Here is a 27489-nt window from a genome sequence, read left to right as displayed (position 1 = left end):
GGCTGCAGCGGCGCGCCGCCAGGCCGGCGCAGCACACAAGGCACAAAAGGCGGGAACGCCGCCATCGCGAAAACACTGCCGCGGTGAAAATGGCGGGAACGCCGCTGTGGGAAGTGCGGGAATGCCCACACGTTGAAATGGCGGGAACGCCGCCGCCGTGGGAACGCTGGCACGTAAAAAAATGGCGGGAACGCCAGCATGTTGAAGTGGCGGGAAACGCCGGCACGTTGAAGTGGCGGGAAACCTCCGGCATGATGCAAATGGCAGGAACGCTGGCGCTGTGAAACTGGCGGGAACGCCGCCGCAGTGAAATGCAGGAACGCCGGCACCGCCGAAACGGCGCGAACGCAACAGCTGCGTCATCTTGCAATTTCACCATCACTCACCAACACCCGGCCACTCTCTTGCCACCAGCAGCTGGTCGAGTTGACGAGCGACGTCGCTCCAACTCGCCGTCGATGGCGACCAGCCCGGGCTCGCAGCCTCCTCCCATGCAGGCTGCAGTCGCCCATCCCCCGGGGCACATCACCGGGGCCCCAGACTCCGTGGTCGTCGCAGGGAGAGGCCAGGTGCAACCCACACCGTCCATCCGCACCTCCGGTTGGGTCTTGCACTTCGCTGCCAGCTTTTACACCATGGCAGCGAAGGGTACAGCTTCTTCAAATTAATCAGCGAAAGTTCGATGACCACTTCTACACCAAATGTAGTAAGACCGAATTAGGTGCACACACACGCAGCTTGGAGGCAACACTATTTATTAAACGGTAAATAACATAACGCTGTACATGAGGTGGTGACCACCTTCCTCAACTCACTAACACTCTGGAACGCGACACAGACTGGACCAGGCAGGCAACGGCCTGCCTGGCCCAGGACGACGACTCGGGACTTGACGACCTATGATGTCTTCACTTCGGAGTACAGTACAACAGCCTCGCTCTGCGTTCACACCACGCTTATATCTCGTTTGGCGTGGCTGGCTCCGCCCCGGCGTGGCTGGCTCTCTTCAGGCCACGCCTCCCTTCCCAGGACACACCTCACTTCCCCCACCTCTGGGAAGGTCCGGATCCCTCCACCACGTGACCCCCCAGGCACCCCCTTGGGGCCCCCAGCCTTCGTACAGGCCAACACAGTAGTGACCGTTCTGTCACTACAATAGCATTAAAATGGCCGCGGCTCCTGTTCGTGAACCAAAGCGGAGTTCGTGAACCGGAGCATATTTTTATGAACTTTTCTGTTCGTGAACCGAGTTGTTCGTGAACAGAAGCGTTCATGAACCGAGGTATCACTGTATATGGGTGCAAGGATATTACAGGCAGTCCTCTAATTAAGAACACCTGTACTTACGAACCAGATATCTAACCCCATGGGAATGGAAAAATACAAAGAGAACATGAGTGAGGACATCCTCCACGGAGCTCAATGACAAAATACAAACCTCGACGTCAACTTTTCTCATGCCATCTTCAAACAGGCCCTCATCCTCCTTCACGACAAACTGCACTTCATTGCTGGAAAATACCTCACGTCTATGGGACTACAACACCCTACAGGGACAACCTGCATGCCCTTGCTCGAGAGATCCTACGTTAAATATGCTATTATGCTTTACAGCTTCTAAAATGTATTAAGGAAAATTAACCAAAGCTGATGGATGCACATATAGAAGCCTCCACGAAAATGTTGGAAGACATTGAGACTACAAATCGAGTCTTTTTTAAATCCTTTATATTAAGTTCGCTTGCTTGCTTAGGACCGTGCAAATCTTTCGCTCGTTTTTTAACCCGCTTCCCGTGATCCAATCGAGCTGACATTTTCCACGCAGACTCGTTGTGTGTGACAATTAATTTTCGTGAAATTTTTTTTACAAAATTTTACACTGTTTAGGGAAAACAAATTAAATATTTAATTACCAATTGCTTAATACTGGCAGACAATCATCTGACCCATAGGTGGCAGCCATCTCAAGCCAGAGGACGAGAGGACTCTAGCCGCCACGCATATAAAGGATTTAGAGTGAAAAACTTTGTTTTTACGGGTTTACTTGTTAAATCCTTTATATTAAGTTCACTTGCTTGCTTACGACCGTGCACATCTTTTGGTCGTTTTTTAACCCACTTCCCGTGATCCAATCGAGCTGACATTTTCCACACAGACTCGTTGTGTGTGACAATTAATGTTCATGAAATTTTTTTTCTAAAATTTTACACTTTTTAGGACAAAAATATTATATTTAATTACCAATTGCTTAATGCTGCCATGCAATCATTTGACCCATAGGTGGCAGCCATCTCAAGCCAGAGGACGAGAGGACTCTAGCCGCCACGCATATAAAGGATTTATAGTGAAAAACTTTGTTTTTAAATCCTTTATTAAATCCTTTATATTAAGTTCGCTTGCTTGCTTGCTTAGGACCGTGCAAATCTTTCAGTCGTTTTTTAACCCACTTCCCATGATCCAATCGAGCTGACATTTTGCACACATACTCGTTGTGCGTGACAATGCATTTTCGTTAACATCTTTTTCCTAAATTTTACACTGTTTAGGGGAATTTTTTTAAATATTTAATTACCAATTGCTTAATGGTGCCAGACAATCATCTGACCCATAGGTGGCAGCCATCTCAAGCCAGAGGACGAGAGGACTCTAGCCACCACGCATATAAAGGATTTATAGTGAAAAACTTTGTTTTTACGGGTTAATTTTTTTCCTTGATGCACCTGCCAGTACTGAGAAGACCTTTGTTTTCTAACTGCTCCTCGCTAAGGCTCGCAAATAAGAGAGAAAATTGCTCTAGCTGTGGCATCATCAGAGATTGCTGTGTAAATCGATGTGTGTGTGTCAGTCGATGTGTGTGTGTGTTTGAGTCCTGTGCTGTATCTATCCCCTTTCTAAAAAAAAAATATATTAAGAATAATTCTGCCAATACTATATTTCTTTTTAACAGCCACCGGTGGCAACTTGGGAACAAACAAAGGATGAGCGAAAACCCGTTTCCCCTCTTCCACGGGCAGATGTTCACACCTCGCTTCAAAAGGCCACAGAGCAGGCACAAACAAAACAGGGAAATGGCCCTCATAAAAAGTCTCATGGCGAGTGGGGAAGGTGCCCACAAGAAAGGAATTCAACAGATGCCTTTATAAAAAAATAAAACACACGCGTCGTACGGCTGCAGGACTGCAGTGTGCTCCAACGAAGGAGCACAGCCGTCTTTGTCTTCCCGCAGCACGGACAGCAAGATTTGCGCACACGAGCAAATAACACCTCCCCATAAAGAAATCAAACCACGATAAGAATACCGTGAACACGGCTACCACATACCTTGAATCACTTACAATCAAATTACAATAATACTATAATAGTAAAGTGAGTCTCATTAACTTCCAAACCGAAAACGAACAACTTAAAGCTGTGTAAGACAAAGGATGACGCCCAGAGCGAGGGAAGGGATTATATAACTCGTTTAACGCGTAGGCTTTCGTGACCAATATTATTCATAATCCAAACCCAAAACGTTGATTATGATTTTTGCGAACGCGAATCGTCAGTCTGGTTTAGGTTGATGACTCATATGTGACGCCGTTTCGCGAGGAAACCTCCACCCCTCTTTCCAGAATTATTACGGACAGCTGCTTCTTTGAAGAACCTTATTCCTCCAATAAATCGCACACACGGACACACACACGACACACACGGACGGACACACACACGACACACAAGGACGCAGATGTGTCCACGCACACAAACAAAAAAAATAATTATATGGTTCCAGCCTTTGAACAACTCGAAAAAAAACCAGAGTGGATTTTCCCGATATAAGCCAAGGCAAAATCCCAACAACGATATACCACCGGGTGTACGCCACCGGGGCTCAGCCCCCCATCTCATATCGTCGCCGCCAACGAAGGAGCTCTCTCGTCATCCAGAATGGCGATGTTCGCGGAGTAGCGACGTGCATTGACAAGCTGAGGTCTGCACCACCTAAGAAGAATCGCTACACTGAGCCGCCGAGCTGCGAGTGAAACTGACGGAGATTCCAGTTATCACTCTCGAGCCAACGAAGACACCCAACGTCCACCCAGCAACGAACGAAAGCAGCGTTCATCGCCAGAGCGACAACCAGCAAGCAACCTGGAGAAAGGGCGGAGATCGCCAAGCGTTGACCAAGCGAGCAAAGCAGAGAGCACGAAGCAGTGGAGAAAGCCTGATCGAACGGCCGTGAGGAAGAGGACAGCGCCAGCGCATGCGCCGTGTGTTTAATACACACGCACAGATCGACCAGCACCAACGAGAACCGACTCGTCATCCAGCAGTGGAGAGAGAGAACGAGCCACCGCGCCGTCAGCTACAAAGAACGCGCCACCGCGCCGTCAGCTACAAGAACGCGCCACCGCGCCGTCAGCTACAGAGAACGAGCCACCGCGCCGTCAGAGTCACAGAGTACGGGTGCCTGCGCCGAGGGCCGCCAAGCGCCGCCAAGCGCCGCCGGGCACCACCCAGCGGGCAAGCCTCTCCACGAACAGCAGCGGGCCGACGCCGCTCACCTCCCAGCGGAGAAAGTCACGGCTGCAACCCGCACAGGCGAGAGGAAATCTCCAAATCGGTCGTATCACCTCCCCCACTCACAAACTCAAGGAAGCACATACACACACACATCTAACTTCCCGCGGGGCATGCAAGAATTTATCCAAGAGACAATCCACCTCTCCCACAATGGGACCCACCCTAGACAATCATCAGAAGACTAATTATAAAGTTGGAACACCAGCTGGCCGTGAGGAATCGTGGCCCTCTGAGTAATTAAGAATCAGTCGGTTATAAGAGTGTGAAGTTTTTCTTGCCTTTTTATTTTCGTTTCTCTTATCGCATAAGCAACCAATAGATTCATCGATGCTAACTAAAACTCTCGAAATCCTCATTGCGAATCGATACGTTTACAGAGAGAGAATATCGTGTCAAACCTGTTTCTTTGTCATAGAGTCTCGCCGAAGAATTAATTAAGGCAGAGCCAGATACGCTCTCCCACGAACACATGCACCCACCCACTATTGTCAAACATTTCGTTAACATATAATCTTGCCGATGAATCTATTGACGTATACTTTTGCCTGTGCATGTTAGAGTGTCATATGTTTGTTTAGAATTAAAAAAATTGTTAACACAGAAGTATCTCGAGTGTTTCTTTCCAAGTCCATGCAAAACTGTCTTATTCATAAGAACTGTAACCTGCGTTGAGATATGAATTTGGAGACCTAACATAAACACACTAAGATAATCAGTAAATGTTTAATCAAAGATAATCGTTTTATCCCGATTGATACAACTCTGGATAACGAAGCTAAGCATTAACATAATCGCAAGCATTCGCATACATTAATACGATTATCTCCGTGATTATCATAATTTATGCATACAAAACAACTATTAACATAATGTATGCGATTTAAGTATTTTTTAAAATTTCATTAACATTTTTTTTATCAAAATTTCATAATCCGGCACATATACAACACCTGTGTGTGCGTTTAGGTCCATGTGTGTGTGTTAGTCGATGTGTGTCTGTGTCTTTTTTGCCTGGGCAACGCCAGATGTCTGTGTGTGTAAGTTGATGTGTGTGTTAGTCGATGTGTGTGCATGGCTCCATGTGACTGTGTAAGTCACTGTGTTTGTGTGTTAGTCGATGTGTGTGCATGGCTCCATGTGACTGTGTAAGTCACTGTGTGTGTCTATGTTTGTCAGTCGATGTGTGTGTGTACATCAATGTGCATGTGTGCGTGAGTCCATGTGTGTGTGTGTTAGTCCATATGTGTGTGTTAGTCCATATGTGTGTGTAAGTCCATATCTGTGTGTGTAAGTCAATGTGTGTGTGAGTCGATATGTGTGTGTATCTAAAGTCCATGTCTGTGTGTGTGAGTCCTTATGTGTATTTGTGTGTAGGCCAATATGTGTGTGAGTCCATGTATGTGTGTGTATGAGTCCATGTGTGTGTCTCTTAGTCGATGTGTGTGTGTAAGTCCATGTGTGCTTAGATCGATGTGTGTGTGAGATTCAACGTATGTGTGTGAGTCGCTGTATGTGTGTACATCAATTTGTGTAATTCCATGTGTGTGTATTTAAAGTCGATGTCTGTGTGTGTGAGACCATATATGGGTGTGTAAGTCGATGTCTTTGTTTGTGTGGGTCAATGTCTGTGTGTAGGTCGATGTGTGTTTCTGTCTTTTTTGCCCAGGCAACGCCGGGTACTTACCGCTAGTAAAATATGAAAGAAAAGCATTGACTTAAAACTAGAACTCGCACTTTCAAACTGAACTGTGGAACTATTTTGATCAGTGGAGCGATCCTCAAGATGTAACGAGTCAGCCTCGCGCTGGGAGTGTGTGTGCACACTCGCACATTGTGCGTGTGTGTGAAAGTAAGTGTATTTGGGAGCGGTAGTGTAGAGGTTAGCAGGCTGCGCTCCAAAAACATCGACCCTTGTTTGCTTCTTGCTCATGGCCAACACCACTGAAGATTATTTTAACGGGTCCTGAGACTACCTATGTCGACTCAGCCCCAATTGAACACCTGGTGCGGTGTGTAAACATCGTCATTGGGGAGACAAAGTCAGCCGGGCATGGCGCTGGACAATCATCCCCTCGTGTGCTATGCCGGCCTTCATTGGCGCTGCCCGCTAACAGCACTTGCCCCAGTAGCCTGGTAAAGCCATACAGAGGATCGTTGTCATTGGGGTGTGTATCTGTATTTGTGTGTGCAATTGTAGTGTTGTAATAACAGATGAATAACCTTCTTAAGGCACACACTGGTTTATTGTATTTCTTCCGACACAGTCCCTATAAACACACATAGGGATATACGGTTCCCTCACCCGTAGCCTGAGGAGGTACAGTCTCCGTACCTAGCGGGACCTTTACACGGCTCTGACTGCTAGCCTAGGGAGGTACAGCCTCCGAACTGGCGGGCGCTATTCCCAGTCTATCCGCTGCCCTAGCGTCCTCTGGCTGGGAACTAGGGGAGGCTAGCTTGACCCACCGCTGGCTCGGTGGGTCCCTTGACCACTGGTCGCGCAGAGCCTTAGCTCTTACAAGAGCTGGAAGGCTGGGGAGCCAGGGTCCTGCCTGCCAGGACCTATTCTCCCCTTGACCACTGGAACACTGAGCCTTAGCTCTTACAAGAGCTGGAAGGCTTGGTCCAGGGTCCTAGCTTCTTCAGCCGGGCTTCTGTCTTTGTGTGAGGAGAACTGGCGGGCGCTCCCCGCGCTCGCCCTTTTATACCCGTTTGTAACAGTCCTTATCCAATCCCATGCTCCCTCGTGGAACCCTCTGATTGGTTCTTTACAATCCGCGTTTTTGATCCCCTTTTACCTCATCTGACCCCTGGCTGTTGGTCTGGTGGGAATCCGTGTTTACGATCCGCTCTCACCTCTCCCTGACCCCGGCCGTTGGTCCCAGAGCGGTAACACTGCATTGGCCCTCTAATACATAGTGGCCCCGCAGGTTACCGAATAGAGTGTCTATCACCTCTACACAATTATAGCGACTCAAGGTATCAGGACTCAAGGTAAATTAAAATAAAACAGTTTTTTTATATTTATGTTACTTTATTTTGTGTTTTATTTACAAAACAGTTTTTTTCATAGTATCACGTGTAGCGTAAGTGCGCTGACTGGTGGCTGTAAGGACTAATCAGAAGAGCCTAAGTACGTGGGAGTGGCCACAAGAGGGAGATAAACTGGACCAAGGGTCAAAGAGGGGGTCTATCGGGAAGCTCCCAGAACCCGCGAGAGACTTTTCAAAGAGGGGTGTGGTCAGGGGCGGAGTATGGCCGCGTTCAGGGGATATAAGGGAGAGTGGTACGGGGTTCTGGGCGCGTGAGGAATTCGGGGTCCTCCTCGTCATCTTCATCATCGTCGTTGCTGCTGTCTCCTCATTGTCATCGTCATCGCTGCTGTCTCCTCGTTGCCATTGTAGGCGCTGTGTAGCTGTCTCACTATTTAGTGAACATTGTTATAAGTCGCTATATAGTCTACCAGCTGTATAGTCAGACATCGCCATGTCGCTGTATAGTCAGCCAACTATATAGCCAGTCAGAGATACATTTTAGTGACTGTGCCATTAAAAGTCGTAACTTTAAGTCAACGAGAAATAAATGAGAAGCCCTCCTCCAGTACGTGTGTGAAGTCGATACGTTACATTTTGTAATTACTGTTTGTCTGTTTGTATTTGTGTGTGCAATTGTAGTGACTCAAGGTATCAGGTCTCAAGGTAAGTCAAAATAAAACCGTTTTTATATATTCATGTTACTTTGTGTTTTATTTACGATACAGTTTTTTTCACAGTATTACATGTGTAGTGGCATAGCACTGGTTGCTGGCAGGAAAAGGGGATTTGAGGCGTTTGGCAGTCCTGACGTCAGCAGGCCAGGAAAAACACGAGAGAGGGATCTAGGGGAAAGGTAACAGAAGAGGCACACCAAGAACCCACGAGGAAATTACAGAAAGGGGGCGTGGCCAGAGGCAGGTCGAGGCCACGCTGACAGTATAACAGGAGCCCCTGTAGGGGATCTCGGGGCTGTTGTTGCAGTGGGATCCCCATCGTGCTGCTGAAGTCCTTCGTCACCATTGTTCTCATCGTCTTCACCATTCTTCTCGTCGTCGTCTCCGTCTTCACCATCTTGGGGCGCCACTCCTCATGCAGCGTAGCAACTGTTCTGACTGAGTAGCATCGCCAACAATAGACAGACTAATTATTAAAAGTGTTAACCCCGATGGTGCTTGTTAATAAAGAAGTGCCTCCAAGTCTTATCATCTCCGAGTTAGTCACTATACATGTGTAGGGTACTGTACATAGCAAGGTTCGAGTGGGGTGAGTGGAGATGGCTGAAAACAGGTGCAGGGTACTGTATGAGGGAAGGCTCTGGAAGGACGAATGGAGATGCATAAAGACAGGTGGCCGGAAGGTACTGTCACAATGTTACAAACTGTGGGGAGACCAAGGCTAGAGAGGGGCGCGGCCTTGCGAGTATAATAGGGGGAGCGAGGCCCGTGCTCGGGGCGCTTGCTCGGGGACTGATCGACGACGGGAGGTGGACGACATCGGGGCTGACTACTCAAGATCTACATTGTGGAATCCATCGGGACCGACTGTTCGAGATATACAAGACAGAAAACATTGAGCAAGACTGCTCCAGTTCATGTGTAGTGACTTGCTCGTTAGCGTTGAATATTTCTCACGCTGGCTTATGGCCTGGCCGCTACCGAATCAATTGGCTATAGCTGTGACCGAGACGTTCCTTAATGGCTATGTCCTAGATAAGGGTGCCCCTGAGCGTCTTTTGTCCGATCAAGGTAAGAAATTTTCTTCGAAACTGCTGCGTGAGGTTTGCGATTTGCTGGGGACAAAGAAGGTGCGCACATCACCATACCATCTGCTGACGGATGGCATGGTCGAATGCCTGAATAGAACGCTGACCTCCATGTTGAGTCACCTGGTCAGCAAGGCACAGCTGGATTGGGACTTGCATGTCCCAGCGGTTCTCACCGCCTACAGGATGGCCCCTCACACGTCCACCGGCTACTCTCCCTTCTTTTTGATGTGTGGACGGGAATATGATCCTCCCATCAATGTACAGTTGCAGGCCGCGCCGGCCGTGAAAGTGTAAAAAAAATCAGATTCCATTCGTTTCACTCTTGAGCTCTCCAAAGCGTGGGAAGCTTCCAGGGTCAACTCTCGAGCCAGATAGTTGGCTAACGAGCGGCTGAAGGGGGCTCGTGTTTCCCTGTGCGATTGGTCGCCGGGCGACAGGGCCTCTTTGCATTTTCCGCAGGTGCCTGTGGGCACATCCTCTAAATTGCTGCAACCCTGGCAGGGGCCAGTTGATGTTGTTCGGGTTGTGCGTCCACAATGTGTCCAGATTCGGCTTGGTAAGCGAAGTTGGTTTGTTCACTTCTCTCGTCTGAAGCTGTTTATTGCCCCATGTGAATTTGTTTAATCTCCATATTGCAGGGGCCGAGTGTCGGGTTTGCCCGACGAGCTGAGGCGTGCATCTGCTGATGCCAGTCCTCAGGATAGTGTCTCTGTCCCGCCCCCAGGCGCTGCACAATTGTGTGCGGCCGCTAGTATCGGCCTCGTATGCTCCGGACGTGGAAGGTCGGATGGTCTGGCCTACTGCTCTTCGTGAAGAAATGGCTTCTTATGATTTATTGCTTTTTTCCTTTGGGTCATCCACGGCGGACAAGCCCAACCCCGCTGGAGGTCTGGCATCACGGACTCACTCAAGGACTCGGGTTGCATAATCCGCGCACGTTGCACACTCCCACGCCGTCATTGGTTGTCACGCTCGCGTGATTGGCTGATCCTACGCGCCATTGAGCTCACGAGTGTTGTTACTTGTTGTGGGTGGAAGATGTTGATTGCGGGGGCCCTGCATGTCGTGATTGTTATTCTTGTTGTTCTGCATAATGTTTTTGTTAGTCAGTGTATAATTGTACAGGTGGGTTTGGGTATTTATTGGTTGTTTGGTTATTGTTGGAGCACACGTGCGTTTTGTTGTATATATTTCGTCGTTAGTTCGTTAAGGGGAAGTTGACAGCCGGGACGGCTGAGTGCTATGGATGGGGGGGTGGTGATGTAGTGACTGTAATGTCACTGTGTGGTGCCGGGCCTGTGAGGCCACGGTGGGATGTATACTGTTGTGTGTACACCCCGGACACGGGGTGTAGTACCAGCCCTAGTGGGGGCTTGGGTGAGCGCTGGTTAAGTGCGGTGGCACCACGCACAGCGTGCGGTGCGGGCTCCCATTGAGAGAGCGAGAGAGTGTCAGCCAGTTAGGGTTACGTTGGGGGCATGATACTCTGGCTGACCTGGGGACATGTGACCGGATGATACTGGAGGGGGGCCACCGGTAGAGGGGGCCAATGAGTGGTCACATGGTCCGGGAAGAACTCTCGAGAGCCTTTGGGCAAGGGCGAGAGAGTTCGAGAAGGTGAGCGGGGCAAGAGGTGGAACCAGCCCCAGCCCATCCCGATATAAGGGGGGCCCCGGGAGGGGCTCGGGTTCTTACTGTTGGAGAGGCAGAGATCCACGTCAAGCTTGAAGAAGTCGCCACTAACGCGGTCCGGGACCCAGCTTGTGCTCCGGACTGGGATAGCGGAACCGTGTCTAGTTCCGCCATAACATAGTTAGTTGGGTGGTCACCACCCGAGTGTATGTTGTGTTAATAGCCTGGAGTATGTTGTGCAAATAGTTTAATAAAACTTGTTGCTCCCTAAGACATCATCTGCTACTCAGTTGCACTCACTACACATGTAATGGAAATTACTTTGGCTGCAGATAATCAAATCCGTTGCGAGTCGAGATAGTTGTACTCACCGCTGTATTTACGTTCATTTAAAATAAAGATTATCCTCTTGAAAATGGAACCTGCTAAGGAGCTTCCTCACACATGCAAATGTACAATATTTATTCTTAATCGTGAGTAAACAATACTTCCCTTTTTGTTGAACCAGAAGGCATTTCATAACAATGACGCTATGGCTAGTGCATTGTAGTGTTCCGACGTATTCTACTTACGAACGGGTCTCAGGAACTAATTTGCTTCATAAGGTGAGCACTGCCATGCACTATAACAGTGCATCTGCGCAGCAACGGATCTGTACTCTTTGAAACTCGTGAGGTACAGTCGCAAAAAAGGTCTAATAACATGGATTACACCCAAAAAGATAACACAAACAGAACGGGAGAATAAAAGGAAAGAACATATACACATAACTTTAACGGAGGATCTGCAGAACACAAGACACGAGTGCTGATTTGAACACAGTACTGCAGAGAACACAGCCATGCCCTGAGCGGTGAAACAAATGAGCAGAAATGAACATCAAACAGAACACAAAAGTGTCTATAAGAATAAATAAGTTATCAAATGATATATAAAAGTGAAAAACTCACGTTTGAAGGATGAAATCCCCACCAAATATACAAATAATGAGCAAAAACAGTATGTAAACAAGTGTCTTTCACCAGCCAGCCAAAGTTTTTTCTAATATTGTATATACTATATATAGTTGATCGATTATCTGGCATGCAATTATCTGGCTTTCAACATTATCCCGTGGTCCCGGGCCGATCTAACGAAACCAGTAAAACCGCTGCAAAGGCTGTAGCCAGTCCAGCGATCAAACCATGTGCGTGATGAAAAAAGTAGCTCTGTTTGATTTCAGCATCAAATATATACAGGTCAGAATACGTACCAATGAAGTGATATTATTTTTCTTCTGATTCCGTTCCGATAACGTACACGTACCCCTGCCCACCGATCTGTTATTGATGACCCGGAGGAAGAGGGGGAGGGTGGGCTGAGCCCCTCCTCCTAACCACCCATTCCCCCATCATCTCATCGTCATCATCATTGTTACATTTAAAAGGTATGTAAAGTTAATGATGTTTGTTTATTTATTTAGCCCTCTATTTTCAAAAGACCCTGTACTTTACCAACTGCAGATTTGCCTACCGCAGCCTTTTCCAGGAACCTAACCCCCGCGGTTGTTGAGCGATTGATATCTACCACAGTGACCTTGTTTATTGATCTCCCAAACCGCATTCGGCATGTATCTCACGTCGGAATTACCGATTTATATGTAAGGGCTAGCAAAGCAATTTCCTCCTTGTTTCATGTAGCTACTAGTCAATTTGAAGTCACCCACTCATCCTTGTGAATCACATCTTCGAACTTGAGAGCTGTGCAATTAACATCGTTTTTAAAGAAAATATTTGTGTGTATGTGTAGCGCTTTAAATGGGCTGCCTGCACTTACCTGCAGTAGCAGACAGGGCCCATCAGGGGCAGTAACTCGGAAACACATCGAACGGACTCGCGGATGTGATCTGGAAGAGTCGACTTACGAGGCAGCACAGGGGAACCAAATTGGACATCAACAGGTGGCACGTTCTCCTTCCCATACATGAGGAAGAATGGCGAGTATCCCGTAGAAGCATGAGGCGCCATCCGGTAGGCAGAGAGGACGCTGGGTATCTGCAGATCCCAGTCGACCTGTCGCTCATTAACAGTCTGGCACAACATGGCGGACAAGGTACGATTTAGATGCTCGACCATACCATCCGTCTGAGGGTGGTAGGGAGACGTCGAAATCTTCTTTGTACCCAGAATAGTGCACACGTCACGCAACAATTTAAAAGTGAAATTCCTACCTTGATCGGTAAGCAACTTTTCCGGAGCCCTTTTTTCCATCACATAGCCATTCACGAAGGCGTCAACAATGGCTAAAGCGGATTGATCTGGCAGGGGCCACGCCACTGGCCAACGGGAAAAAAATATTTATTCCCACGAAGCGTCACGGGGAACAGTCCCAACACATCCAATGCAACTAATTCATTGATGCGCGTGACAGAGATGGACTGCAAAGGCGGAATGTAACGTTGCCGGGGTGACTTTCTCTGGGCACACTCAGTGCACAAGCGGAGTGCTCCAATGACGTCAGACGTCATACCCGGCCAATAATAATCCCTCTGAAAGGTAAGCAACGTTTTCTAAACGCCAAGATGAAAATGCGTTCAGAGTGCAACGTGTGGATCAACCCTGCACGTAGAGAACTTGGCAAAACCAATCTTGGTCGGAGCGACATGTCATCCTGCCACATCAACAAGGCATCAAGAACAAAAAAACGGCCCGTCTTAACAGATTCCGAATCACCTGCAATCGGTAAGGCCTGATCACGCAAAGAGGTCAAAGATGTGTCAGAAAAAAATTGTTCCCGCATACACACCAATTGTGAGAGACGCAACACGGCATTGGTGGGGGGAACTGCTGCATCATCCAGATGCATCTCAACTGAGGACACAGCCATCGGCCGAGACGTGCCCAGAGGAGAACAGCGATTTGTACCGGAATGGCACACACACTGAGACGTGTGAGGTAACTGCGACAACGCGTCAGCATTGGCATAACGAGGCCGCTTCCGGTAGGTGACGTCAAATGTGAACTCCTATAAGCACTCCAATCAACGTGCCAACTGACCTCCCGGCTGCCCGATCTTCAAAGAATATTGGAGGGCAGCGTGATCCGTGTGTATAATGAACTTCCTACCATATAAATAAGGCCCAAAAAGTTTAACAAAATGAACGATCGCGAGCAGCTCCCGATGAGTGACACAATAACGGGTCTCTGCCGGCGAAAGTACCCAACTACCATACACAACACGTTCTACGCACCCCTTCACCTGCGAAAGGACAGCCCCGATACCTGTGTCACTGGCATCAGTTTCGAGGATGAAGGGGGACGAAAAATAGGGTAGTCAAGAGTAGGCACGTCAGACAGGCTATCACGCAAGGCATTGAATGCAGCCTCTTCCTTTGGACCTCAGTGGAACCTATGATTTTTGCCCGTATGCACATGCAATGGCTTAGCAATGGACGCAAACTCAGGAATGAACTGCCGATAATGGAAGGCGAAGCCAACAAAGCTCCGAACATCCCCTATACTCACAGGGACCGGCCAATCATGAACACACGCCGTCTTCTCCGGATCCGTCGAAATCTCGTTGGCACTCACAACGTGACCCAAAGATCGCACAGAAGTATGTAACAAGTAAACCCGTAAAAATAAAGTTTTTCACTATAAATCCTTTATATGCGTGGCGGCTAGAGTCTTCTCGTCCTCTGGCTTGAGATGGCTGCCACCTATGGGTCAGATGATTGTCTGCCAGTATTAAGCAATTGGTAATTAAATATAAAAAATTTAACCTAAAAAGTTTTAAAATTTTGGAAAAAATGTTTCACGAAAAGAAATTGTCACGCACAACGAGTCTGTGTGCAAAATGTCAGCTCGATTGGATCACGGGAAGTGGGTTAAAAAACGACCGAAAGATTTGCACGGTCATAAGCAAGCAAGCACGCAAGCAAGCAAGCACGCAAGCAAGCAAGCAAGCGAACTTAATATAAAGGATTTAAAAAGTGACTTTTTTTGTTTTAAATTTGAGATTAGCAGAATGCATGCGCTCAAAAACAGCGCGCAGTCGGAGAAGGTGGTCATCAAACGACCGACTGAACACGATGACGTCGTCCAGATAAATGAGACAAGTGTCCCATTGGAGCCAGCCAGGACAAGTTCCATGAGTCTCTGGAACGTTGCAGGAGTGACATTCAATCCCATTGGCAAACAGTGACATTCAAAAAGACCCTGCGGGGTATGGAACGCGGTCTTCTGCCTCGAAGACTCATCGAGGGGAAATTGCCAAAGACCAGAAGAGAGATGCAGGAGAGAGAAGAACCGCGCTGAGGACAAAGCATCCAAAGAATCATCCATCCACGGCAAAGGATACGTGTCTGCCACGGAGACCTTATTAAGGTGGCTAAAATCAACGCAATACCGGAGGTTGCCATCCTTCTTTTTAACCAAAACTACCGGGGCGCCCCATGGGCTAGTGGATGGCAAAATAATATCAGCAGCCAACATGTCATCAACGGCGCGCCGCTCGCTCTCTTTTTCTGACGGCCCCATACAATGTGGGTTCAACCAAATGGGCTAGCATCACCCGTCTCAATGCGATGGGACAACAAGAACGTCCGACCCAAGTCGAAGTCGTCCTTGCTGAACACATTTGAAAATTTGGACAACAACATACGCAACCGGAGACAGAGAGGCATTCTCGCCGCACAATTCGGCGATCCATCGATCATCCACCAGACATTTATTCCCGACAGTGCAGACAGCCTGCGCAGGTGTGTGTTCCGCTCAATCGGTAAATGCGGTGGTAGCATGAGCGAGAACAGGACCCACAGGCACAATAACATTGCCAGGGCCCCCATTAAAAACCTGAAAAAACGGGGCCTGACCCGTTCTGAGAATGGTTTGAGCACAAACCAACGTCAACCCTCACCTAGCAGTATTCGAAGGCGTCAATAGAATCCCATTCACCCCGACATCGCAAGCGATTTTTTTTGCGATAACGGAGGGGAACCAACATTTGGGAAACCCGATGGAACCGTAATAGTGGCATCAACCAAAGCCTGAACCGTAGCTGAGGAGGTTGGTCGTGGAAGCGGTGATGACAAAAAGCGCAATTTACGACCCGACGGCAATTCCAGACATCCCTGATCCACAATAATCTTAAGTGGCATTCTCCACAAAAAGTCAATGCCTAGCAAACATGGCATGGCCAATGTACACGAAATCAGCATGGGTCCTGACGCGCGAATATCCCCAATGGCGATGCACGTGTCAACCTGGCCAATGATGCCCATACTTCCCCTGTTAGCAGCAATACACACATCATACACCGGCTGAACACGCGAAGCAGGGATCGACAACAACGGGAAAATAACATCTCAAATGATTGTGGCAGACGCTCCCGTATCAACCAAAACACGGACATCAACTCCTTGAACAGTGGCTGCCACCGTCGACGATCCTACCACCGCGGCAACCACCCGTCGAGCCAATTTTTTCCACTGTGTCTGCGAAACCGGCCAACCCTTTGCAATGGTACGCAAATGCAAACAACTTAACTAATCATCCCAATGCGATGCACCCATCCCGGGGACATGAAATGAATGAGATGGCGAACGTGCCCGGGTGCCTGACGTGTGCCAACTCGCCTGTATGGAGGGACGTGACGGCGGACGGTCGGCTGCAGGAGACCTGGTCGGCGATCCAGACGGCGACGCAAGATGAGCGCGGCACTCCTGGGAGAAATGGCCCACACAGCCACATCTGTAGCACATGACGGGAGGCCGCTGGTGGAGCAGATCGTTGTCGTGTCGCAGTCGGTAGATATTATAGTGACTTCGACCATCTTTAGGGCGCCGATTCCAGCGAGGGACAGCCGCTGCAACGTCGCCCGTCGACGGCGCCTCCTCGGGAATGATGACCACTTTCGATGGAGACCAGCCGATGGGCTGACGATCCTTAGCTGAGCCCCCGTCCACGCCGCCATCTGCGCCCAGCGCTTCAAATTTTCACGTGCGTTGAGGCAACGTGCGGCCCACAAGGACGTCTTTATTTCATGGCCGCACGTGGGAAGGGCAACATCCATCTCCCTCGCCAACACCAACATGCGTTCCATCACCAGCGGATCTAACAGTTCCTGTGTTACATCGGGGTATGCATAAACTGCCAAGGCCATCAAGGCGCTTCTGTAAGCAAGGGGCGACTCTGAGCTCTCCCACCTATGGTGCTGAAATTTCCTTGTTCTGTTGTCTGGCGGCTTGTAGACCTCCGCCATCTCATGAAAGGCTTGTGTAAGCGTCTTCTTCTTTTCGGCGGGAATGGAGCGAAACACGGCCAATGCATCATCGTCCAGCATGGTGGGCAAGGCAATGAGCGCCTCTTCCTCCGACCATCGGACTGATTTGTAGGTGGCCTCGAAGCGCCAGTGAAAGGCACTCCAATCGCCGCCAGCTGCCACGAACTCGCGCACGTGGGGTCGGCGCTCTCCTTCGCAGCGGGCGTTGCGATGGACGGTGAAACTTCGCGCGGCAGCGACGAACTAGCGGCCGACGTACCGCTTTCCGCAGCGGTGGTCAAAATGGCGGCCGTGACACGCAAACTTGGCGGGAACAGCGAAATGGCAGCCGTCTCCACCCCGCCCAAAATGGCGGCTGTACTCACCAAAGGGGGACCCCCTCCGAGGCACCGTCACCGGCCCTCTGCATGTCCACCCCCGTACGGTCCACCACCGGACTACCTCCAGTGGCGATCGGTGTGACGAGAGTGACAAGGCGGAGGAGCACAGTTGTTAGCGTGCCCAACTGGGTCTCCACCCTCTGCCACGGCTCGTCAGGGCGAAGCTGTTGACCCGGCTCCGCTGCGCCGTCCGCCACAGGTGCGATATCGGCACCCGTCGTGGGCTCCATCACCGGGGCCACAGCACCCAGGGTCTGCAGGAGCTGAGTCGCCGTCTCGTCGTCGTCGGAGGACACTGCAGGTGGATTCTTCTTTTTCTGATGTTTAGACATTGTGTCTTGCGTAGAATTCTATCAGAAACAGTGCACATCTTGACAGCACTGTAATAAGTGGCTCCGACACGGTAAGAACTTGAAGTCGGTTATAAATAAATCTTCAGTACAGCTTGGTTGTCTCTTGTCTCACTCTCACTACAGAATAATCGCCGCCCAGGTGGAATCGCTGCCCCATGCCACGTGGCGCTCACCCGCTCGCTAACACGCCGCTGGCTGATGGCACGCTAGGGAGTGGTTGAGCGGCTGGAGGTCGATCCGCCACATGGCCAATGGAGATGGCGGGCAGCAGCAACGGGGAGCTCCTCTTTATCTTCAAAACCGACCTTGCACTTTGCTCCGGCCCCCACTTATATGTGCTCCCCGGCAACCAAACACCGCCTCTGGCCACGCCCCTCATGGAACCTTTGGGAACGTTCCAGAGGCTTCCCGGGTGGCTCTGCTCCCTCACCTTTGCTCTAGATGTAATCCCTACCCCAGATAAACCACAACTGGATGACAAGTAACGCCCCACATGGCGCTCTCATTACAAATGTATGAAGGACACGTTTTTTTTATAACGCGGATGCGAATTGGATATAACGCAATTGAGTGAACATAACGTCGCACGAGTAAGGAATAAGCGGTTATACGGCTACCTTGGTGCAGCATCACGAAAGGCGACATGCTGCTGGATCCTGCTAGATGCTAACCACGCACCTCAGTCTGCATACGCATCTCACATGTTATCACAGACAGTGCTTTACCCTATATTATTTATTGTAACGCGATGTTTCTATAACGCAGTGTTCTTCAGGAACCCAACTACTGCGTTATAAAACAGATTTGTATGGGTTTTAATCATTCTGATTTTGGATATTAATTTATAATTGTATAAATGCATTTTAATCGTGAAAATATCCGTAATTTGAATTATTTCACTGAAAGCATGCGTGTTTTAAAAACATAATTTTAATTTTCATTACTTTACCCTTTCAAAAATATTCAAGAATAGCAATTGTTTTTAAATACCAGAAAGCCTATTTAAGTCTCAAGATTATTTGGATGGATGGTCTTGCTTGTGAAATTTGGCAAATTCCATGTGGTGATAACAAGCCCATGGATTCCAGAAGTGTATCAACCTCCTGTAACTGTTAAACTCATATAACCGATCCCTTCCAATCATTTCTGCTCTGGTGCAAGTGTAGTGACATGGAATGGGTCACTATGGCGCGAAGCGCTGGTTGTTGGCAGAGAAGGGGATCTGCTGTTGTAGCAGCTCTGTCTGCCAGCAGGTTATGTGGTAAGCCGGAGAAAGGGATGTGGGGCAAAGGTGATAGAGGGGGCACGTGAGGTAAAGCACGGGACTTCTAGTAAGTTCTAGAAGGGGGGTGTGGCGGAAGGCAGAGCGAGGCCACGTTGGGTGGATGAAAGGGGATCCCGAGCAAGGTTTGGGGCTGTTGTTTGGAACCCGTCGTGCTACTGGAGTCTCCGTCACCGTGTTAACCTCCTCGGCGTTGTTAGTCAGGCAGCCTGTTAGCTGCCCTGACCATAGTCTAGTTACTCCATGTACCTGTGAAGGCTATAATAAAGAGTGCCTCCTACTATTAGTGTCTCTGAGTGACTAACTACACAAGTGTCATCCGACGCAGGCATTAATGATTTGCAATACATTGACTTTATCCTGTGGGCACACTTTAGCCATGAATTAAGTAAGAAAGTGATAGAACCCATCTGACTCTATGGATGCTAATATTCATTGGGAACAGACACTCACCACCAATAATCTCTCATGTTATCTCGCGGGAAGTGTGTTTTCAACAGCTTCGAATTCCCATGCCTCACCTCTATGCTCCCACATTTCCTTATTATTTAAATATAAGACTGTGCAATCATTCACATATACACATTCACATAGTTTTATATGTGCTGACAAATCTGACATTCTACGACTTGTTAAATGGTGAATCGACATAACAACATTGACATTGAATATATATGTAACATTTGGTTTACAAGCCAATTTTTTTATTGTTCTATGACAATTTTTTTTACCAGAGTATATTTAACAGTACATTTTTTAAAATAATTACTGTGGTCGTGAATAGGGAAGGGCTAGTGATAAAACGGTTACAAACAAAGCTTAACAACACAAACTTTTATAAATATAGCCAGCAGAACGCAAGCCCTTTGGACGTGGCCGTCCATCCCCTTCTATCCATACACCTCCCTCCCATTTATATCATAATTTTTTTTATACTAAAAGCAGTTTTTGTTTGAGTTTGCACGTTACCCAAAATCGGACAACTGTATGTACATACCTGGGATATCTGCTGATGTGAATGCTCAATCATTACCTATAGAAATATGTGCAAAAACACACTCGTCAATAACACTGCTGTAAAAAAACATATAGGCCAGGAGAGATATAATTAATAAAGGTTGGAGACTGCACTGAAGACTACGAAGCCTTATTAAATTTTAATAAACACGTTTATCTGAGGGCTAGTTTTAAATAGGCGTATGAATAATCGCTATTAGCAAGTTACTATTAAGGCCAACATGGCTCACAAGGAGGTGATGTTGCCAGAAACACGTTCGGCCGCCTTTGTCTCTAGAGTGCTGATGATTGCACATTTTACAGTGTGCTCATTTGAGGCTAAATAGGCCCAATCCGAGTTCTGATATTATCTGCTGCTGATTTTAGACGTGCCTGGGAATCAAAGTCTGTTTGCCAAGTTCATGGTGAAATGCACTTTCCACTGTACCACCACTCACCAGAATTCTAATAACATACACACATACCAGTCAGCCGCATCACGGTAGCAGACACACACTCTGAATGTAAGGAATGTCAATATTTGACTGTACCATGAGTACTGCTGCTGGAGATAAAAATGGGTGGTCTGTTACTCCATGTTCACAGTTTGAGGACGTGCCTTCAAATTATTGGGACTGTGGTGCGCAGAAGTTGCTGGATCTGGCAGACGTGAAAGGTGTTGTCGAGGAGCGGAGACATCAGATGCATGAGCAGTGATGAAATTTGACGCAGGAATATGCATGCAGATTGTGACTTTGTGAACAGATCCTGATGAATGTTAGTACGCAATGAGCAGTTCATGTGTTTATGTTCCGCATATTTGCAATTTGCTTGTAGATTTGCTGTTATTGTATTGCGTCACAATTGTAGCACCCATGCATTTTTCCACGTGCAACTTACCTCATGTCAATACATTGTGCCAGACAGCCTCCATGTCGACTCAACCTAACACACGTGTGGTGGAAATGGTGCTATGTTAAAACAAGTGGAAAGAATGTGCTATACGATGGTCACCCCACACAAACATGTATAACACAATGACATTTTTACGGACCTCTCCAGACGCATTCGGCATCTCTTTCAAAGCGGCAGTACCAATTCTCACACATTGTATGTGTGTAGGCGAACTTAGTAAAACATTTTCTAATTATCAAATGCAGCTACTGGTCAATATCACTCTACCCCTCGTCATGCTCGTGCATCGCCCATGTTCAAACGTAAGAACTATCCAAGTTACATGTAATTCTAAAAGGAAACATTTGTGTGTATGTTTAAGAAAATGTATGATTGAAGCTATGTTCAAAGTGATTTATATGGGAAATAAATTACTTTCTCAGAACCTTTTGTCGACCTCTTGCAGGCCAGAAGTTACCCAAAAACAGTTTTCCCAATCGGGAATGAAAATTCAGTCAAATGTAATGCAGCTGCGCAGTGGGTGGTCAACTCGTTTTGGTGATATTGTCCAGTCAAGTCACGTTAGTGAGGCGCACAACAGTGAACTGGCCACTTATTATCCATCGAGGTTAAATGCGAACAGCGGTACACAAGCTCACTGATGCGACAAGGGTTTTTGTGGGATACATTTTCCTGATGAGTTAAACATTTATTTTTACAATTTCTGATGTTGATAAAAATTGTACGTTTTTGATTGTTATCATTTTGAATATAACGAATTTCGAATTTCACATTTTTTTCCAACTCCATCTACTCGGGGATTGAGCAGTGTTGTGTGGCATGTGGGCTGGTCGATCTAGATACAGGGTGTGTTTTTGAGCATCTATTATGTAATTTGCCATTTTTGGTGGAGACCTATTGGTCACATTCATTTAATGATATGTATGAAAGTTAATAACTTTGTTTTGTTAAATTTGAGGTTAATTACTGCATATACAAGTAGTAATTCACTTACGAATGCCCCACTTACGAACATCCGCACTTACGAACAGGTTTTCATTAGATATGTTTAAAAAAGAAAATATCATCGAAGTGCAATGGTTAGCGCGCGACCCCAGCGACCTGAGTTCGATTCCCACTCATGGCCAACACCAGTGACGATTTTCTGAACCGGTCCTGGCCCCTGGGCCTCCCTGAGGTCGAGTCAGCCTTAAATGAGTACCTGGTGCAATGTGTAGACAACGCCACTAGGGAGACAAAGGCAGCAGGGTGCGGTGTTGGCCATCCACCCCCTCATGTGTCGTGTCGGCCTTCATAGGTACTGGCTAACAGCACTTGCGCAAACAGTCTGTTAAGGTTATACGGGTGGTCGTTGTCGTTGTTGTGTGTGTGTGCAAGTAGTGACTTATTAAGCCCCTTCTGACAAGCAAGCCAGGATCGCGACTCAAGGTAAGTGAAAATAAAACGGAGTTTGTTTTCTTTTCATGTTATTTCACGTTTTATGTACTATACACTATTTATTACAGTATTACATGCAAATGTAAATATTTATTTTTGTTTATGAGTTTAACAATGCTTACATATTTTGTTGAGCCGTAGCACATTTTATAATACAGACCGTATAGGCAGTGAGAGCTAATTGAAATAGGGTTTATTATATTCTATGTTCTATGGTTTTTTCGGTAAAGTCACGTAGACAGAAAAAATAACAATAAAATAAAAAATTAAGTGAATAAACATATCACGACGTTTCGATCGCAATACAAGCGGTCGTCATAGGCAAAGGAGTCAGCCTCTAAAGGCAAGCTGTTTATACGAGTTTGGGTATGGGCATAGCCCAAGTGCATCAACAGAACCGGAAATATGGGCGGTGCAATAACGCGCAGCAACAATGCCAATGCAGCTATCAACCGAACCAGGAGCATGGGCGGTCCACAAGTGCCTATGTAGCAATGATGCTAATGCAGCTGCAAAAATCCCTGCAACCCGCTCCACACACCACATTGCCGACGTTGGAGGTTGATTATACAATTGTATATTCATTATACATTATACTATTGTATATATGGAGATTCGTTCAAGACAGTATTATTTCTTTAATATGGTTATGGTAGTAGACAGGAGAGGCCGGCTACTTGGTTAAACATTTAATGCACCAAATATTGTTGTTTAGTCCACTGGTAGGCTGAAGAGCCATCACAACCATATTTACCAGGTACAATATTGAATTTGAAACTACGTTAAACATCAGGACAAAATCTCTAAAAATTCTGACTAACAATCTAAGATGTCTGAATCTCTGAGTTACTTTAAATCAGTGTCATGACCTCATAGGAACACCCAATGAGATTTTTATTATATAGGCAGACCTTGTTTAACATTCAAGAGGCATTCCTGAAGTGAGAGCAAATTGAAATAGCGCTTAAAGGGTTAATTATATTATTGTGTATGTGGAGATGCGTTCCCGACATTTTTATTTTTTTAATATAAGCAATATGAGGGCTTCATTGGGGTATTGGTAATAGTGCTAATAATAATAATGCTAAGACGAGGTTGGAGCTGCTCCGCTTCCAATTAGGGTCTTAGTGATGCCCTCAGTTAAATTTCTGTGGTGAGGATTCTTTTAGGTGGAGCCTGAGACTTTATACTGGTCTCGTGAGTTCTCATCTGGCTAAACAAACTGTAAAAACGTTGGAAGAAATATATATATATTTTTTTTACAGAAATAATCGTGACCACAAATAGTTTGATTTGTGGGGAGGGGGGGGGAGTCTGAGTGAAGAATGGGGAAAGGTATATTTTCTCACTCGTAAGCGCTTTATGTTTTGATTTCATTTTTTTGTTATAAAAAATACTTTTCTCCAGGACAAGAGCACTATAACGAATCAGAATTATATGGGATCGAGCTAAGCGAGGTCTGCCTGAATGTTAACCATTACAAATGCATGTATTAACATTTTAATAATAATATATGTGGACCAATGATTAACATATGCATTACTCACTATAAAAACTGAACATACTAGCTTGTATCAGAATAGCATTTTTACTGAAGCTTATGATTAAATATATCAACTGCTTTAAAAAAAGTATATGCTTCCAAGCCACACTTTATTTCACAATGTCACCTCAATTAAAGTTATGATATCTATATAAATGGATTCCCTCATTATTACTTGTCTGAATATTCTGGTAGAATTAGGCGAGTAAACCGCTGCCTAATTCTGCTTAGTGTAGTGTCCTCATAAATAGGCTATGCATGTGTCTGTGTGTGCAGACAACTTTTGGTGCACCCTACTACTTGAGCTGTGCGTTCACTCTGCTGACTGCTCTACAACACAGAACGACAAGATGGGGCAGCTGGCTGATGATGTCGCAACTTCGCCAGAATGGAAATCCTTGATAATGAGTCAAGTGCTGATCAGCCTGGCCCTGATCTGTATAGTGTTCCTAACTGTACGGGCTGCCCTGCAAGTGGTGGGGTCAACAATCTGCCCAGTGGGCTTCCCTCCTGGTCCTAAACCATTACCGCTGCTGGGGAACATCACTGCCTTAAGTTGCAAGAATCCCCACATTGGCATGCAAGAATTGGCCAAAAAATATGGAGAAGTCTGTACCATAATGATGGGGAGTACGCCTGTTGTGTTGGTGAGCGGCTACCAGGCAGTCAAAGAGGTCCTGGTGAATCGAGGTCACGAGTTTGCTGACCGACAAATAACTCCCCTTTTTACTAAACTCACTCACAACATTGGTATCGCATTAGCACCCTATGGAGACGCATGGAAGCAGCAGCGCCGATTTGCTTTGTCAACATTGCGCAATTTTTGCTTCGGAAAGGCAACAATAGTCGACAAAATATTGATAGAAGCGAGGTACCTAATAGAGACTTTCAAACAGGAAACCTCAGCGTTTGACCCTAAATGTAATTTAAACAATGCTGTGGGCAACATAATTTGCTCCCTCCTGAACGGGATCCGATATGATTATAACAATGAGCAGTTCCAAAAGCTTACACACCTGCTTGAGCATCTCGTGCAGTTACAAGCAGAGTCGCTGGTAATACTGTGTAATGCATTCCCATTTCTGCTAAAGTTGCCTGGGCCATGGCAGAAAGTATTCCATATTCACACAAAGTTGCAATGCTTGCTCAAGGATAAAGTATCTGAGCACCGTGCCACAAGAGATCAACACAACCCCAGGGACCTGATTGACTCATATCTAGCTCAGATTGATAAGGAGAAGGACAATCCCAACAGGAGCTTTACTGACCAGACCGTCATTCTGATATTGATGGAACTTTTCATCGGTGGCATGGAGACTACCTCCAACACACTACGCTGGGGCCTCCTCTTCATGATGATGAACCCCGACATTCAAGCCCGATGTCATGAGGAGATTGACAGAGTTGTGGGATCCGAGCGACCGCCATGTATGAAGGACAGACGCAGCCTGCCGTACTTGAATGCTGTGATCCATGAGATACAGCGCTTTGGTAACATTCTTCCATTTGGAATTTTGCACCCTACATCTAAAGATGTGCAGTTCAACGAATACTTGTTTCCAAAGGGAACCCATGTAATGGTAAACCTCATGTCTGCTTTTTACGATGACATCCACTGGAAAACACCACATAAGTTTAACCCTGATCATTTCCTTGATAAAGATGGCCAGTGTATCAAATCGGATGCTTTCCTGCCATTCCCTGCTGGTCCCCGTGTCTGTTTGGGGGAAAGTTTAGCCAAGATGGAGCTTTTCCTTTTCTTCACATCTCTCTTGCAGCACTTTGAATTTTACTGGCCCAACTCAGTCTCTCCTCCCACTTTAGCTGCCAAATTCAGTACCACTCTATCGCCACACCCCTATAAATTAGGGTTACGCATACGCAACTAATCGTAGCTAAGACAAGATTACGACCCATAGACGTCTTAATGTACGGACTTTTTTGCAAATCATGGCAATTGTCATTAGGCCAAGGTCCATAGCTAAATATTGTAATGCCCAGTTGCAGGAAGTCAATTCAAATTTAAATGATTGCAATCAATGTAAGTGATATGCAATATAATCCTTTGCTTCAATAAATATACGTATTTTAGAACTTTAATACATCGACTATACAGTTTTAATATTAATTTCAGGATTGGTCCCAGTTTCTCGTCTCCTGGAGTAATGTCTCTGTAAACATACTTACGTAAAATCATTACACTTACTATATCCATATACCAGCATAGCCATTACCTCAAACAACTCACACTATTAATGATAAAATAAAAAACAATCAATCCAAGTCTGATTAAAGTAACCTTACTATTGTGAGCTCTGAATTGAACAAGAACATAACCATTGTCCTGTCATCATTCAACTCATAATCATTCAACTGCTCACCTGCGAAGCTGACAGTGGTTATGTTCAAGTGTGGTGGCATTAAACATAAATATTGTTGCTTGATGTTTAAATTTGTGGACCACTGGTTTGTAGATGAGGACCCACTTGTGCAGCCACCGTAGATTTTTCATGCAGTGCAGGTTCGAGTAATTCCTTGGTACTCAATAAAAATACATCATGGCACAAATGTGGCATAGGGTAAGGTATCAGACATTATCCTGGCTTGTATGACTCAAACATTGTGTAATGATTAGCATACTGGACTTGCAATCCAGAGAACAATGGTTCAATTTGATATCATGGCACAGCAGTGGAAGTAGTGCAGCCTCTGTCCACCCAGCATCATTAATGGTTATACAACAATTAAGTTGATCAGCTAGTAACATGTGGTAGGGTAAACTGTGACTAGGCCCACCTCTTTAAGCACATGGAAGAGTAGGCCAAATACCCTCTGGAGTTCCCTCAAGTGTAGAGGTGTATGCTAGCAATTGCAGGCATACTCTTTTATTTTTCTTGAAAAACGAGGGGAAATTTACCCAGTTTTGTCAGATCTACAAAGTTAGGGAATCACCAGATAAACCTAAAAAAAGTCACCAGATATCGCTATTTTAACATTTGAAAGTTGCCAAAAATGTTGCCAGAAATATGTAATTTGAATGAATGAAATTACTCATATTCTTAAAATGTATTTTATTCGTAACATGTGAACATGAATGATGACGTAGATATAAATTAAATATTGTAGTTCTGCATTAATGTCAGTCAAGTTGGCTACCTGCATAGCTCCTCAGGCAGCTTTGAGCCAGCAGTCAACATCGTTCTTTACCAGCACGTTATCTTTATTGCTGTTGTTCGCATTTTAAAAAGTCACTAGACCATAGTTAGTCAACCTGATACTTTTTCATCACTTCGGAAAACTCAAAAGTCACTAAACATAGCAACACAA

General features: G+C 46.4%; 1 long non-coding RNA gene and 1 pseudogene across 6 annotated transcripts in view; one reads left to right on the top strand and one right to left on the bottom strand.

Moving 5' to 3' along the window:
- The window catches only part of LOC144737091 (cytochrome P450 2F2 pseudogene), a 74012-nt pseudogene extending 47405 nt beyond the window's left edge, over nt 1-26607 (top strand). For 2 of the 5 annotated variants that reach the window (XR_013588901.1, XR_013588895.1), the window contains exons 2-4: nt 22563-22610; nt 23346-23376; nt 24439-26607. The product of XR_013588901.1 is annotated as a cytochrome P450 2F2 pseudogene, transcript variant X19 (transcript). Of the gene's footprint in view, nt 1-22559; nt 22611-23345; nt 23377-24438 lie in introns of all 5 variants that reach the window. The other 3 variants (XR_013588902.1, XR_013588898.1, XR_013588897.1) reach the window with 2 other exon arrangements.
- On the bottom strand, nt 739-23175 carry LOC144737351 (uncharacterized). The gene is made up of 3 exons (XR_013588944.1): nt 22384-23175; nt 21168-21212; nt 739-20304 (listed from the first exon to the last, which is right to left on the bottom strand). It is a non-coding gene; the product is annotated as an uncharacterized LOC144737351 (long non-coding RNA).
- Nucleotides 26608-27489: the final 882 nt, after the last annotated feature.

This window comes from Lampetra planeri, chromosome 3 (assembly GCF_965212315.1).
Source record: "Lampetra planeri chromosome 3, kcLamPlan1.2.h2, whole genome shotgun sequence".
In the NCBI taxonomy this organism is placed as follows: domain Eukaryota; kingdom Metazoa; phylum Chordata; class Hyperoartia; order Petromyzontiformes; family Petromyzontidae; genus Lampetra; species Lampetra planeri.
The sequence above is the reverse complement of the archived record's forward strand: the minus strand, read 5'-3'. Positions and strand labels throughout refer to the sequence as shown.